The sequence below is a fragment of the Prosopis cineraria genome, unplaced genomic scaffold, assembly GCF_029017545.1.
Source record: "Prosopis cineraria cultivar Desert tree isolate PC_DT_omini unplaced genomic scaffold, ASM2901754v1 PC6, whole genome shotgun sequence".
NCBI lineage: Eukaryota > Viridiplantae > Streptophyta > Magnoliopsida > Fabales > Fabaceae > Prosopis > Prosopis cineraria.
In genome coordinates this window covers 29,374,240-29,391,652 of record NW_026555337.1, presented here as the reverse complement: position 1 = coordinate 29,391,652, position 17,413 = coordinate 29,374,240, and positions in this window count along the sequence as shown.

Here is a 17,413-nt window from a genome sequence, read left to right as displayed (position 1 = left end):
CTTAAATGTGTAACAGTTTTGTGTACACACTGCAACAAAAGTCAAGTATAATTTTTTGAAAGTATATAGACTTTGTTTTCTTTTATGTTAGTTTTTTCTTTCTTTTTTTTTTTTTTTTGCAAAATATGACTAGATAGGGAAAAATCATTTTTAACCATACACTTCAATGACATCGAAGAATAAGTGATATTCATGTCCAAGTACAAGTAAATTCACGTATCAAGACCTTCCAAAAGAAGGAAAAGGTTACAACTAATTGATTTTTATTTACATCAAACGAAAAGATGGTTACTAATCTTATAAATCACTGAAAACTGCATAGTTGTTTTTATCGCAATCATCATATGTAATGCGAAGCATACAAATTATATACAATAGCAACTAAAGAGGTGACTCCGATGTAGGGGAGGTTTATTCCATTTAAAACTACATCAATTTCTCCCTAGGTAAAATATTGGATATTACATTCCATGTTCTAGTAATCAAGTTGAGCTACTCTTCACATATTTGCCTCCTATTGTCTTCATTAAACTCACCAATAATGTAAAACTAGTTCACCATATGTTAGCACATATGTCTGTATAGTGCAAGCATGTGGGAGAGTATTCATTGACATGCCTAAGGATCAAGCGTTTGTTAAAATACTATATCACTATTAGTAGAAAGGTGACCCTATTACATCCCTTCAAAATACAAGAAGCTTTATAGTAAACTGAATACTCAACATTACTTGCCTTCCACTTTAGATGATATAGTTGTCGACACTTAATAAGAGATCGAAAACTTCGATTCAATGAGGCAATTGTTGCATTATCATATCTCATACTTGGAATAAGACAACTAATTGGTAAGTTCATAGCAAGTTGGTGGAAAAGCAAACTTGAATTAGCTGCTTCTTTATGATAAAGAGAATCTAATGATCATACGAATTCACTTCCATGTTCACTTCATTAGAATGTTTGGTTGACTTTTTCAACAAAACTTCTCCTTCTTCCCTTTTGGGCTTGTTTCCCAAGGCCTCCATTAGAGGTTGAATATTATAATCGCACTCTCTCTCTTATTCAAATGAGTTTGATAATTCTTCTAAAACACCATTGGGAAGACCCTCAAACATGTTCCTATTGTTAATGTAGCCTTGAAAAAGAAACCTTAATTATATTAAATATAAATAATCATTAGAATAATAATTTTATAAAACACCTAAGTCACACATACATACACAACATTGTCTTGATTCAAAGATAAATTATGATGTAAATTCATCAATAGCTGATCGTGCAAATTTTATATCATGTAAAATTCTAAACAGTGTATTAATTAAAAATTTTAAATTCAAGGTTGAACAAAAGGTATGCATGAAAAATGCAAAAAAAAAAGATGTTACACACTTGGTTTTTTTTTTCATTTAGCCACAATGTCACGCACTCCATGTGACAACCTTTAAAAAATAAGTGTGTGCATTTAATGACTCAAAGCAGAGTTGAGTTAATTGAAATATGGAGGTCGCATCACAAAAAAAATAGAAGTGAGTGAGTAAAAGAAATGAGAGGAATTAAAACATACAATCCCCAAAATTAGTTTGAAGTTGGTCACAGAAACAAATTGAAAAATAAAAGGAGATTTAAACATTAATTTCATAAAAAATATCAGTCAAGTGATAAAATTAATTTCAAGACTACGGTTGTTCTTACCTATTAATTTATGGTGTACATAGAACCGTTGTAGACCAATGATATATGTTGAACAACAACTACTCAGCAATAGTTGTGGCGAATGATAGGAGTAAACAAAAAAGTTTGGATAAAGCTAGATCTAATTAGGAGGAGTAATAGGTATGAATCCTAGAGACCACTCTCATGGGCTGGTGAAGTCAAGTCCTAATTTGCAGGAGAAAAACTGATTATTTTTAGTGGTACTTTGAGGAGACTCTACACAAACCTCCTATCCATAGATCTCATGAGGGAGGGCTCTTAACAATTAAATTAATTTGGTATTATGATATTTATCAATTTATCAATATTCCAACATAAATGTATGTACATTGTTTTAAATGATTGTACATTGTGAGTCAAACCTCTATGTACACGCCTTCAATCATCAATGACTAAAATAAGGGATACAATGTATCTGTATTAAAGAATGAATATACATTTCAAAAATTCATGTATCTTGGATGAAAGTTATTCTTGACGTAGGACTTCAATTTTTGGATTCATGAATGTAAGGCGAAATTAAAGTCAACGGCCAACTCATTTCAATGTGTAGATTTAGAAAGTCACGATTAGTGTCTTTAATTCAAATAGTTGGGAGGTTATGCATATGCATGAAAACATAGATTTAGATTTAATAAGTGGCATAAATCCTCTCATTCAATGAGTAACAAAATCTCGTACAATCAGAACACTCCTCAAATATATTATCCCTCCAAAAATTTATGATTTAGTGTTTTTTTAATGTCATATAACAAAATCAGTTTCAATCGTTCTATAAAATCAAATAGTTGCTTTCATGCCACATGAGACACTTATTGAGTATGTGAATTTGTACCACTCACTAAATCTAAATTTAAAAATATATAATAATATTTATAATATTTTTTTTGGATGTGTTTGACTGAATAATGTTCATCGTTAAAACTTTACTGAAAAAAGGTATTGAAAGAAAAACCTAGGTGGAAGGAAATAGTATGTACTCGTTATGGTAAAAAAATATATGGCATTTTAAACAAATTACGCTCCAAATAAATTAGTTAATTAGCTTTAAATTAATATTATATTTTCATATCTGCCCTTACTTAATTAGGCATCTTACTTAAAGGTGAAGGTTGAAGGGTTTATTCATTAAAGATATCTTTGAAAGAAAAATTAATTATACATTGAGAAACTAAAAATTAATGCCTTTTATTTTTTTATCATTCAACCTTAGAAAAAATGCTTGAAATTTTTTAATAGAAGAAGTAATATTTTAATATTAGTAACAACTTAATTGTTAAATCTGTATGATTTAAACCGCATTAGAAAAATTCAATGGACAAAATCACAATTAAAGAGGAAAAAAAGTATAGCATGACGTGCACTCCCAACACAATTGAGGAAGTAAACTTGTAAAGTATACTCTTACATCTTACATCCACATAATACTACAAAGAGAAAGTAACATATAATTAATTACACTTTTTATATTGAATGAAAGAATTAATTATAATTCTTAAAACACTTACATTTTAAAGAATAATTAATTCTTGATGCGCGATGACATCTTTCATCAACTTTATTGAAAATCAATGTCCAAATATATTTAATTCAACTAACATATAATATGTAAACCAAAGGCATTGATTATATATTTAATTTTGCAAAAATCAGGTAGAGTCTCTCTGAGAAATTGGACATCTAAGAAATTCTACAATATATCAAAATAACATTTTCATAACAACGAATTTAAAATTGTTAAATTTAAAATTGTTAAATACTTTGTTTTGATGATAACAAAACTAGAGTAAGTTTTTCTTTTTGTGCATATTATAAAATTAACTATGACAAAATCAATCAAAGAAAGCAAAGGGTAAAGATCAAGAGAAGCTTAGTTTATAGGTTTTATTGTTTATGTTTTCTCTGAGATCATTTGTTAAAAACCTTGAGATATGAGAGCTTGCTTTTGCATGTCACGGCAAAAAAAAAAAAAAAATTGGAGACAAGTCTTAGGCCCACATGCACACTCATGGATTTAGAACTTAGACAACATCTTTGCGCATTTAATGATCTTAACCTCTTTCTCTCAAGGGACTCTCTTGCCCACACGAGTTTTAGCTAGATGCCTTAGATAGCTCTTTGAATGTTGCATTTCATACTGTAAATTTCCATGTGTTCCCTCGAGAGTTTAAGAGTTCTAGAAAACCTTTAGTTCTATGATGCTCATCCACTCAAGTTTATGTCTATAACACGTGAGGATTAAAGCTCTAAAGAAGAGCAAACTTGTTCTGAGGTACTCAAACTTGCAAGGTCTTGGTTAGTGCCCACGCAAGTTTTTTTTTCCAAGAGAGAACTTGGTTTTGAGCACTCAGAACACGATAGGTCTAATAATGACCAACATGCATTTTAGTGTATCAGTGTTAACCCAGGTACTAAACTTCTTATGCTCACAAGATTGAAGTAGTTCTTGCCCTCGTGAGTTTTGAGTTCTTATTTGCAGCTTGAGTTCCTGAACCTCCTCATCCTCACGATGGCTAATTTGACCAATGCAAGATCTAGTTTATTATTCAAGATTGCCTAAGTTTAATCCTTGAAAACTAGTGAAGCATTACACACATTGATGATATCATCATTTTGTAACCATTGATACATTTAATGTAACAGCAGTGCATATGCACTCCCAATAAAAACAAACATTTAATAATTATTTTCAACCCTCTCACTTTCGCACTTATCATGATTTAATTAGATAATATGAATCTAAGATCTAAAAGATTGCATCTGGTTCTAAAAGGTACCACTATAATTAAGTCACTACAAATCTTGAAATTAAAATAAATGTAATATAGGTACACACATAAGTAATTTCACTGACTTCAAATTCATATAAAACCATTTTTTAATTATATTACTGTATGAAAAGGAAAATTGTGAAAAAAAAAAGAAAAGAAAGAAGAGGAAGTAATTAATAAAAATCCAAAAAATCATGGGGAAAAAAAAAGCGCTCATCAAGTGTAGGAAACGGAAATCCTTTCACATGTTGAATGTGTGTTCATGGACATCCAATTGAAATAAGCATTTATCCCATGACGGTTTGCGCATTGTACATAAGTTCCACCTAAAATGTGAGTCTTTTAGTAATTATATCACCTACCTTTCTTTCGTTGTTTTCTTTTTCTTGTTGTCTTAATTTCTTTTTCTTTAGTGAGATTCTCATGAGATGATGAGAGGGAAACACAACCAAACTAGGTGGGGGGACAAACAAGAGGAAAAATATAAAATTTGATATGTTAATTTTATTGAAACTACAAAGACAATATACACTTTCTCATTGAAAGATGACGAGCGGTAAATGGAAAGAGAATCACTATTTGCAGAGTGAGCATTCTATCAACCTTCTAGAATTTGTATATTTGGAAAACCACCTAAAATACTGTGTGCAGAGTGAGCATTCGACCAGCCCTTGGAATTTAATACTTTTATTGGGCCTCAAAGAAATAAATACATTTAAACAAAGAATTGCAAGTCCAACTAGTGCATTGTATAGAGCTTGAGCAATGAACCACATATATCACACCCTGAACTTCTAAAATATGACTAGCTGAAATATAAAACAACTCATATTTCATAAATCTAAACCCATATAATATTTAACATATTAATTACCCAATCTCATCATATAATCATCATTTGTATTACACAACTACTAGTATTAATAAAATATTGAAACTTTTTGTAGAAATTTCGACAGAATCTCCCCCGTAAGTTAGACTACTTGAAATCTCTACAACCTACCAAAATAATATCCAGGCAGCATTTGAAATTCTACTCCAATACAGTATATATACAATTCCAAAATAATTTAATTAAGGATCTTGCTTATAAGATTTGTGGTGTGAACCTAAAACAAAACCAAAATACTTAAATATTTACATTAACACAATTTGGACAGAGCAACAAAATTCTTCTTCTTTCAAGGAGTCCCACAAGACCAAATGAAGAGCAAGTCCACTTCTACTATCTGAATACCAAAAATTCTTTCAATGAATAACGTTCCCAAATAATAATAATAATAAAGATGTTAATTATAAACATATAATAGGAAACAAGATACTAATCTAATTATAGAAGGTATAAGAAAATAACAACACAATTTAACCTTGATAATTGAGTAAATAAAATAGAAAAGAGAAAGTAGAGAATCGTGAACAACTATTTAAAGATATAACCTTTATATAAAACAAATCACAAAATACAATTCTTAAGAGAAAGAATATGACTTAGAAAAACATGTTTTCTATTAGGACCTAAACAGAACGAATAACAGGCATGGACACACAGTCCACAAGGATAAGTAACATCCAGTGTGGTTAGAAGTCATGAAAAAAAAAAATAAGCGTAAGCATAAAGCTCACAAATAACAAGCGTGGATTATGTCCACAAAATTACACCCTTCGTTCCATGTGTGTTGGCCAATACATGGGGCTAGCACCTCCAATGTACCCTGCTAGCTAGGTATGCCATGGCATGCCAAGGGCTAACGATACTGTTGTTAGTAAACAGTATTTTGTATTCAATCCTATAAAACATTTCTGGCATGCATGGAATTTATAAATCCTTGTAATTCAAATTGTTCTTTAATTTGTAAAATATAAACGATTTTTTCACCAGTAATTTATCTTATTCATGCATGGATGATATATATATATATATATATATATTTTAAAATAAATGTCATACCCTAAACTTTCAGGCCTACCAACCACTACCTCAAACTAGGGTATCACATGTGGGTAGTGCTCTCCTATGTCCCCACTAACGAATAAAATCAACGTTTAGATTACCAAAACTTTCTAGCCTTACACAAAGTAAGGCCACGACTCCTACCCTAGTTTAGGGTACACTCATGGATACATTCTTAAGTCCTCACTAGCAAATCAACATCAACACTCTATACCTCCAGGACTTTTTAGCCTTATATAGAGTAGAGCTATGACCCCCTATCCTAGTTTAAGGTATACTCATAGATGCAAACACACATGTGCCACCACACACATTTCAAGCATTTCTACTCACACACATGCATTGCTTTTCATAAAAATTCTACTCTATAATTTTGTAAAACATGGCACATATATTTATATAAAAGACTTGTAAATCATTTTATAAGTCTTTTATAAAAAGGGTTACTCCAATTACCTTTTATCCTTATTACTACGTGACAGATCGTATTTGTTGCATACTTTTATTTGTTAATTAAGACTTTTTTATTAATTTTTTATCATCTCAAAGTGCACACATTGTATTAGATTTGAAAAATATCCTAAGTGTCTAGATTTTGTGCACTAGGGGTATTTTGATTCAAAAAATAAACTTTTGAGAAAACGTACAAGAAAAATTAACAAAGTATATTTTATGTCCAGTTGATGAGTGTTCAAATTATATTTTTTAAATTTATTTTAATTGAGGATTAATTAAATAAAAAGTTAATACTTTTTTAAGTGTCTTAGTTTGACCTAGTTTTTAGTTTGTTTTTATGTAAAAACTTTTATATAATTTTGTGTAGCATGAACTTGGTTATTTTAATAAATTCTCCCTTCTAATTATGAGTTTAATTTTGGACATTAATTAAATTTTATTCTGTCCCATGTTATTTAATTGAATTATGTGATTTATGTGACATAGGTGGCATGTGACTTATACATCAATTAGGCAAGTGAAGTCAACACTCTTTGATGTCAAAGCTGGAGCATGGGGCATGATTTATGATTTATCTAGGGGATTAAATCAACTTAATAATGTGGATGACATATGAAAAATTACATACACGTTAGAATCATCTACTTAAGCCAATGGGAAGATGCCACCTTACAAGTGTGACAAGGCTCTTATTCCCATTTTAATTTCTTTTCTTATTTTTTAATTGCAATTACCTGATGGGAAAACATGTTTAGTCACACCACACTGCCCCAATTTCATATCATCCATTCATTTCATTTAATTTATTCACTTTCTCTCTCTTGTTCATAGTGTTCTTTATTTTTTCTCTTTTATTCTTCATTTTCCAATACCATGTATCCTATTTCTAGCCACCAAGCCTCCAAAAACATACACCATTCTTCCCCTCTCTTCATTCTCATCCCATGCCTCCCATTTCCTCAAAGATTGAAGCTCATTTCTATCATTTGAGAGCTATAGAGTTTGGGCTTCCACAAGCAAGTTCTAAGGTTCTTGAAGATGATGAAGATTGGCTAAGTTTCTTGGTGAAATCCTAGAGAGATGAAGATGGAGGATGAGTCTTGAGCTTCAATTTGGCTAAGTTCTTTTGTTTCCTATCCTCTTCTGTTTTTACTAGATGGTTAGATTCCTTAATCTAGGATTTGATCATCTTAGCTTGTAAATTCCAATTTGAATTTGATGTTGATATAAAGAGAGAGAATTTTTTCATTTAATTTCTTCCTTGGACAGCTATGGTGATTTTGGCCACTAAGTTTTTGGTACATGATATTGTATTTTTTAGTTAGTGAATTACTTGTGTTAATATTGTATAATCTTGTGGTGTTAATGCTTGAGTTGTTGAGTAGCTTGACATAATTTTGTGGTTGCTCAATTTTACTATTTGATTGTGGCTGTTGCAAGAGGATTTTGAGTGAATTACTTGGCTAATTTCTTCACCAATTGGGTAATTGAACTAGGGACTTTAATCCAAGACCTAGGAAAGTTAGCTAATTAGGTTAATTAGCTTAAGATAATTTTCTTAAGCCATGACAACTTTAGTCAACAGGAAAGGGACATTAACTTAGCCTAATCATGAAAAGATAATGAGTCCAAAATTAACTAATCTCTTCGGTTCCACTCTTATGAAAAGGGAAGTTCATTTCACTCACTTTAATTACCTTTAATTATTTTTAATTATTTTCACATTAGGAATATTCCAACTCTTAAGGTGACTTATTGCATTAGGTAACCTCTTGTTAGACTTGAAACCATTCCTTAGGAGATGACCTAGGGTTGGCTCTATATTATATTAGGGTTAGCTTTAGTTTAATTTTAAGGGTAAGCAACTAATTTTCCTATCAAAATTTTAGCGTCATTGTCAGGGAATGTGTTTAGGTTTGATTTAGGGTTATTTAGTACTTAATTTGTTTATTTTGTGTTTTTGGAAAATTTGAGAAAAATCATAAAAATTTGTGTTCTTTGTTTTCCTTGGTGTTTTTGTGTGTTTTGAGTATTTTTGTTCTGTTTTAGGAAAAAAGAAAAAAAAATAGTACAATTTTTATTGGTTTAGTGTAAAGCTGAAAATACTCTATTTGTAATGTCTCTGTCTGAAATTCAAAAATCAATTGGGAATGAGTCTAGGGGAATTTTAACTTAAAATTTGATTTTCTGGAAATATATATCTCTTAGCTTCATTTTGAACTTAGCTTGGCCAATTTTGGATGTCGGAAGTGTCTTATGAAATTTTTACGAGCTAATAAGGTAAAAGGAGCCTTTACAGAGGATTTTCAAAACCCTGTTGGAACTTTAAGTTAGCATATCTCTCACTCTGTATATCAAAATTCATTTATTCTAGTCTTATATTTTTCCTTATTGTCTTGCCTTTGTTTCTTGTGTTTATAATTTTATTTGAATTTTTCATATTCCTATTTGAAAGTTTGTTAGAAGCTTTGAAAGTCTTTTGGACAAAATCCTATTTCTCTAGACCTATGGACCAATTTTCGAAATATTTTGGAAACAATTGGGAAGGAAATTTAGTCTGAAATTTTTATATCCTTGCCCTATATATCTCTTGTATCTCTCATATAATTTTTAGGGCAATTTCTCCTATGGATTGCCTGTAAGAAAATCCACAAGTTCACTATCCCCAGAAGCCTACTGTGTGAATTTCAAAACTGTCAAAGCTTCTTGATTGAGCATTTCTAACTTTCTTTCTACTTGTTTGGTGTTGTTTTATTGTGTTTTTTTCATTTCGTTGCTGCTGAGTTTAATAGGAAAAAAATTCCTTTGTTTTTGTTTGTTTGAATTGTTTCTTTGTGATTTGTATTTTAGCATAGCTTGTTCTTTGTTCTTATCTTTTTGGGCTTGACTTATGCATGACCCGTATGAAACATACCTCTTTTGTTGAATTAGATCCAAAAGTTGAAAGGACTATTTTAAGGCTGTGAATATCCCAACCAATTCTTGATTCTCATTTGGTTTGTAATTCAATAATGAAGGTATCCTTAGGACATAAACATGTGCATAATGAGGGCCATGGGAATGGGAATGAGCATTTACATGATGATGGCTATGTTAATAATGAATTATAAGGCTTGCATAATCCTAGAGAGGAGAGGAGCATTAGACAGTTAACTCAACCTAATTGGCATGATAACCCTTATGGCTTGTATGTTCCTCCTACTAACGTTCAATTTGAAATTAAACCCTCTTTGATTAATGCATTGCCTAAATTTTAGGGGTTACCAGGAAAGGATTGAAAAAGGGTTTTTTTTCATACTCTCTACTTGGTTTGTAATACTATGAAGCCTATGCATATAAATGTTGATGATGTTCAAGCTAAGACTTTTGTATTTTCTCTTGCAAGATTAGCAAAGGAGTGGTATTTCAACTATCCCTCCTATGTCAAAGTGAGTCATGGGCTGAGCTAAGAAAGCTCTTCTTGGACAAATTCTTTCCAAATTCTAAAGTCACTAACTTGAGGAAGCAAATCTATGGGGTCCAATAAAGAGAGGATGAGAGTCTTTATGAGTGTTAGACTAGATTTCAAGGACTTTTGCTAAAAGCCCATACCATCAAATGTCTAGTGAGAATTTAGTTCAATATTTCCATGAGGGCTTGATTCTTAAAGATAAAATCAATATTGATGGTGCTAGTAGTGGATGCTTGATTGTCCTCACTTCCTTGAAGGCTTAGGAATTAATTGACAAGATAGCCTCAAGTGGTGTTCAATACTTAACAAGAGAGAAAAAGAGTGTGAACAAGGTTAGTTCCTCTATGCTTAATGATTCACATGTGAACTTGCTTGCCGCCAAGATTGGGAGAATATTGGCTCCATAAATATCTCAAGTGAGCAATGTAAGTACATCTCAAGCACTTATCCTTTATTCTTGTACTTTTTGTGACTAACTAATGCATGTAGAAAGTAATTGTCCTATTAAATTAAGCAAATGAATGCTATTTACAATAGAAAATAACCTTATAGTAGGAGGCAAGGGTAAGGAGATTATTCTAATACTTATTATCCTTCATTGAGAGACCATCCTAATTTTTCCTATTCAAACCCAAATGTGGCTTTGCAAGACAACCAACAAAGAGGAGCATTCTAAAACAACTTTGGCTATGAGTTTCAAGGGAACTCTTCATCCAATTATCATCAAAATGCTTAAGGTCGAGACCCTCCACCTCATTTATCTCAAGGTAGTTCTTCCCACAACAACAATCCGAGTGGCAACTCTCTTATACCTTCTTCTAATTCTTATAATGAAAGAAGGCTTATTCCAATTGAGAGTTCTTCTAACTCTAATTCTTCTAATGATGTGAATGTGTTACGCAAGCAATTAATTGAAATGAATTCCTTGTATAAGAACATGTATAATGGCTTAGAGAATAAGGTAAGAATATGGGTAACAAGTGTGAGAACATAAACTCTAAAATTAATACCCTTACTTCTCAAATGAATATGCTTGCTAACCAATTAAATGTAGCTAATGCTCAAGCCTTTATATTACCATCCAACACCACTGTTAATCCTAAGGCTAATCTTAATGTTATCACATTAAGTAGTGGCAAGGAATTGGAGAGAAAGAGTACAAGAAGCTAAGATAGAAGGAAAGGCTGAGAATCCCTCTTTGAATTCTTCTCTTGATGTTAATGTTTCTAGTTCATTTTTTGCTCCTAATGATGCATTTTTTTGTAGCGATGATGGTAATGAGCACATTGAGGGGATCATATGTCAGCAACCACCATCTAAGTTGGAAAAGATGACTATGGCCGAATTAATAAGAGAAGAAAGAGAAAGAGAGACCAAAAAGAAAGGAGAAGCAAGAGAGGGAAAGTTCAAGGAAGAACGAAGCAAAACAAAGTCAAGAGTTAGTGAAGAAGCTTCCTCTCCCACAAGCACAAGTAGTCCCTAAGCAATTGAAGGGACAATTTGATGAAGAGGTATATAATTTCTTTCATAAGATTCATCTCAATGTACCCTTGATATGCCAAATTTTTAAAAGATTATTGTACAAATAAAAAAAAGTTTAGGCTTAATGCAAGGATTCAATTACCCTCTTCTGTGAGTGCTATAATGAAGCCTTAACTCCCTATAAAGTATATGAACCCCAGTTCTTTCACAATTCCATGCAAGATTGGCAACACACATTTTTCTCATGCATTAATAGACTTAGGTGTAGCCATTAATGTTATGCTTCTTTCAATTGATCATGCCTTGAGTCTTCATTACATGCATAAGACACCTATGATATGTCAATTAGTAGATAGAAGCATTAAGAAACCACATGGAATAATAGAAGACTTATTAGTTTGTGTTAAAGGCCTATTATTTTTTGTGAATTTCTATGATATGCCAAAGAAAGGAGTGGGGATGATATTTTGATTTTAGAAAGGTCATTTATGATGACTTTCCCATACACTCATTGACATGGAAAAGGGTAGTTTAAGCTTGAAATGTGGAAATGATCATTTGTTTTATATATATATATATATATATGAAGTAATGAAACATCCTTTTGAGGATTACTCTTTGTTGGGTATAAGTTCTATTAAGATATTGCTTCATGATGCTTGTAAATCTCACATGATTGATTCTTTCCCACATGTTGATGATTTGTCTCATATTACTATTTCATGCATTAATGCATGTGATTGCTCTATTTGTTTAGAGATTAATCATGTTTGAATGATGCAACTACTTCTCATGATTTGTTTGATAAATTTGAAATTTCTCCTATACTTGATCTTGAAATGCTTGAGAAGGGTATATCTTCTTATCCTGACGGTACTAATGCCATTAAGGCCAAATCTATGAGTTTTTCTCTACTCGAGCTTGATGTTCCTATGATTCCAAGCTATTGAAAGAAAATTTTGCACTTCCACATGTTGAGATCATGGCTAAAGTCCAAACATTTGAGGATGAGTTACAAAAAGGATAAGAGGCCATGGCTCATAGTGATGAAGAGGTAGGAATTCAAGGAATTAATTTTACAAAGCCAAATGATAATGTGAATGTTATTGATTTAATGCTTGATGATGAATTGACTTTATTTATAGTACTTATTTTAATTCTCTATTCATTTGTGATTATTCAAATGACTCTCTATACTATGTTTGTTTAGAAATTGATTCATTTGTATTTAAAAAGACTAACACTCACTTACTTGATGAAATAGTTGATGATGCATGTTTGTGTGAAGTTAATCATGAGTGCACTTCTTTGGAATCCAAAATGCTTAAGGAAGGATTCTTTGTTGATTTTATAGGTCTAAAATGATGATATGGCCAAGAATTCACATGTACTTAAAGGATTTATCATGGCAATGAAAGAGACCTTAGCTAATGATGAAGAAGATCAACAACATGGAGTTATGGAGCCTCTACCTAAGATTCTTGGAAGGAGGATCACAATGAAAAGCTTTATGCTACTCCTCAAAGATGAAAACTTTAACTTTAAAACCTTGTGGAGATTTAAACTAAGGTTGTATCTCTCTAACCTTAATCTTTTACCTTGATTTGGTTGATATATTTGATGATTGGGTATAGTTTAAATGTAGGGGAGATGACCCTAGTATAAAAAAATTAGAGTTTATTTGGTTTCTTTGTTTTTATGTTTTGTTTGTTAGGAAAAAAAATTTGCACACACTTTTGTTTGCATGCATCCATATTGATCTTGCCATGTCATATCAATAATATATACATACATTAAGAACAATGCATGATTTAAGTGTGGAGGAGAGACATAAACATTTTGTTTTTTTTTTGTTGTGTTTTGAAAAAAAATCAAAAAATTATAAAAAATTCTTGCTTTTTTGAGGTTATTTAATGATCTAGCGCTTGAATGAATATTTTGATGCTTGAAATGTGGTAATTTTTAGGATAAAAGGTGTGAAGTGAACATTATTTTACCTTGAATTAATGGATTAGAGTAGTACATTACCCTTTCATAGAAGAGGCCAAACATATGTGATTAGTTCCTTAATGATGTTATCCTTTAGAATTTGTTTCACTTCTTAATTGAGACCACATGTCTTGATGTTTTACCTAAGTTGTTTTTTGAAACTCAAGCATATGTTTTTAAATTGCCTTTTTTATTTGTGGAGCATGATTATGATTTTGAACATGATGACATGCTGGTAGTAAAGGTAGATGAGATGGGAAGTAATATAAATCCACATAGATTTGCCAACACTTAGACAAAATCAATGTTTGGCACATACTGTGAGCACCTTCCCTAATAGGGGAATTGGTATGGAGTCTAATATACATTTAGATAGCCATGCATTATTGCCTCCTACAAGAGTAACAATGTGGAGTGTGGTGAGAGTTGTGCATTACCATACTTGGTGAATGAGAGATGGTATGGAGTCCAACATAAGACACCCTCTTGGTTCAAGGAAAGGGGAGCCATCAACTAAGAATAAATGTGGTGGCTTTTGGTCGAGCTGTCCCTCATGATCAAAGAGCTTAGGATATATAAATCATATGACCTAGCCCTATTTTTATTATAGCCCATAGTCTTGGTCAATATTACAGAATAGAAGATATAAGGCGGTTAGCATTCATGTGCATATTTGTGATGGCATGCTTGAGTGTGTTGAACATGATTATTTCGTATTTGCTCCCTTTGCATGCTCATGAATAATACCCCCTGTATGAGATTGAACTAGTTATATAGTTACTGATATTTTTATCCCACCCCTGTGGATTAACATTTTATAGGAGACCACCCGAATAAGAGCAAAGGAAGACATATGGAGTTAGAGACCATTCATTGTGTAATGTCTCTAGTTGGTTTTGTGTAATTGAATCATAAATGCCAACAAGAATTCATATTTTGGTTATGCTAGCATCTTTTATTGTGGGCTAGTAATTGTGGTATTTTTAGGCCTTGATATTGTTAAGATGACTTTGTTTTATTTGAATTGGGCCAAATATTAATACAAGTATGTTTAATGTTGTATTTAGTGAAATCAAAAATAGATATATAAATTTGAGGTTGAGAAACCTCAACCCCCCTATTTATACTGAAATTTGGGGTTAGAGGGTCAAAATGATATTTAAAGGGATTTTTTTTGTTCGTGGTACATTGCATAGGTTGTCTAGGGTCTATTGAATGTGGTCTAGGTATTATGGTAGGCTTTTGGCATTGGGTTGTAGTTTTGGACACCCTAGAAGAATTTAAGCAAGAAAATAGGTTCTTTCAGTTTTGAGTGTTCAATTTGGTGATTCGTTAATGTTTGAAAATGAAAACAGTGCCATTAGCTAGGTTACTAAATAAGCTTTTCATACACACATAAATTACTTCAATTGGATGAGGGAGCAAAAAGGTATGTGCACCGGAAGTTTGTCAAATGTGTTGTCATGACAACATTATTGTCATGAAACATCCGCAACAATGGATTTGCACATTGGTGACCGCGGATTGTACCAAAATTGGCATTTTGACTCTATTGACTTGTTGTGATTTGTTTTCAACTCTATATGATTCCCATGTTTCCCAAAATCATTTTATTCTAATTTTTAAGTGTTTAAACAATCTATTAACTTGATTTGGATTTATTATAATTTTGAGATTCAATTTTCTCAATGATTTTATATTAATTATACTACCTTGAAACTTTTCAACCATAATAAACCTTTGACCTTAGTTTGATTCTTTTCTTCTATGGTGGGCATATTTTAACTATGGTAAAGACTTTTCTATCATATAAATTAATAAATGATTGGTGTTATTATTTTATACTACAGTAAAGTTTATTATACTTTTTTAAAGCTATTTCATCATGGTAGGGATTTATATAATGATATTTACATTTATATGTTAAATCATATTAACCATATAGTAGACCTTCAAACTAAACCTTTTCATTCTCTACTATAGTTAGATATTTCCAACTATAGTTGATTCTTTTCTATCATGGTCAGTTAACAGAAATTAGTTTGACTCTTTTTTTATAAACCTTTTAATTACAGTGGTAGTGTCAAGTAATGTGGTTAATGGTACAGTGGATTTTGGAGATGTTACAGCCAAAGAATTTATCAACGAAGATCTCGGCAACCATTGCAACTCATTCCTCTTCTAGGACTGAAAATGTGATGAACACAGAAATTAGGATTACTTGCAGGAAGATAGAAGCGGCATGAAAGGGAAATCAATGGAAGAAGGAATTAAGGGTGGGTTTGGGAAAGGGAAATCTTATGTAGCATTTTTAGTCAAAGTTCAATCCACATCAGCATTCTAACGGGCATTTCTTCTTGTTTAACATCAATGTGCAAGACGCCATGTTTTAATTATTTTGGGGCAAAAAAACTTCTACAACAAATAATTTAGGATATTGAATGCTCCTTGAAGAAAACTTCAGGGTCAAAAATATACTTTTATCCAATCTATTAAATATTATAGTGATCTTACTAAAGAAATTTATTTTGGGCACAAATCTTCTAAAAAAATTTTGGATTAATTATTGAATTTCTTGAATGATTTTGGAGTATTTCCCATGGATTCAATTTTTAAGCAAGAAGTCTATGGTTGTTCTTGACCTCTTGAGCTAGTCGTGGATAGTTTTTCGGTGGAAGAGTTTTTTGGTTGAAAGGTATTTAGTATTTTTATATTATAAATACATATTTTAATTAAAAATTATATGCCACTTTATTGTGTATGCCAAACATGTTTTAAAGCCACACTTCCACCTTTCTTCTTCTTCCACTTTCATTAAAATCTCTTCCATGATACTAAGCAAGGTGTGAAGGTAGAGTTCAAAGGCAAAAATAACCATTAATGCTTTTTTTATAAAAAATAATAATAATCATAGAATTTTTTTGTCATTCATAGAATTAAAATAAAGACATAATAGACAATTCAATTATTTTAAACGACAATTCAATTTTTTTATTCATCACACCTTATAATATAAGTCAACATGTTAATATATTCTAGAATATCTATTATTCTTAAAATGTATCTAATCAAGTATCATTGCAAAATGGGAATGTGCACTGAGTTGAAACAAGCATGTTGATTAACAATCATCGATTATAGATATGATAGAGAACAAAGTAATAGATCCACCCGCTATAAGAATGTTAAATGAATTAATGAAAAGTGCCATCAATAATGCTCTCGAAATGACCATATATATATATATATACACACACACATATATATGATGCTTAAGCCTGAAGTTGCCCCAACTTCCTACATGATTTTCATGAAGAGTGCAAAGGAAAGAATTGATGTAGAATACAAATTGAGTGACTCACGTGGACAAAGGCTACAACATACAGGTTTTATTTGTAATCAAAAAGTCCCTGATACACTAGCAGTGCATTTGGGAGTTTAGGATTAAATGGAGTGGATTGAAGCGGAATGGAACAAAATTTTTCATTATTTAAAAATTTTATAATCGGAAGGAATAGTTTTATATAACCATTGTTTGAGAGTTATTATAAAATGGATGAAACGGAATGAATACTTTTGTCTTCCAATATTACTCATATAA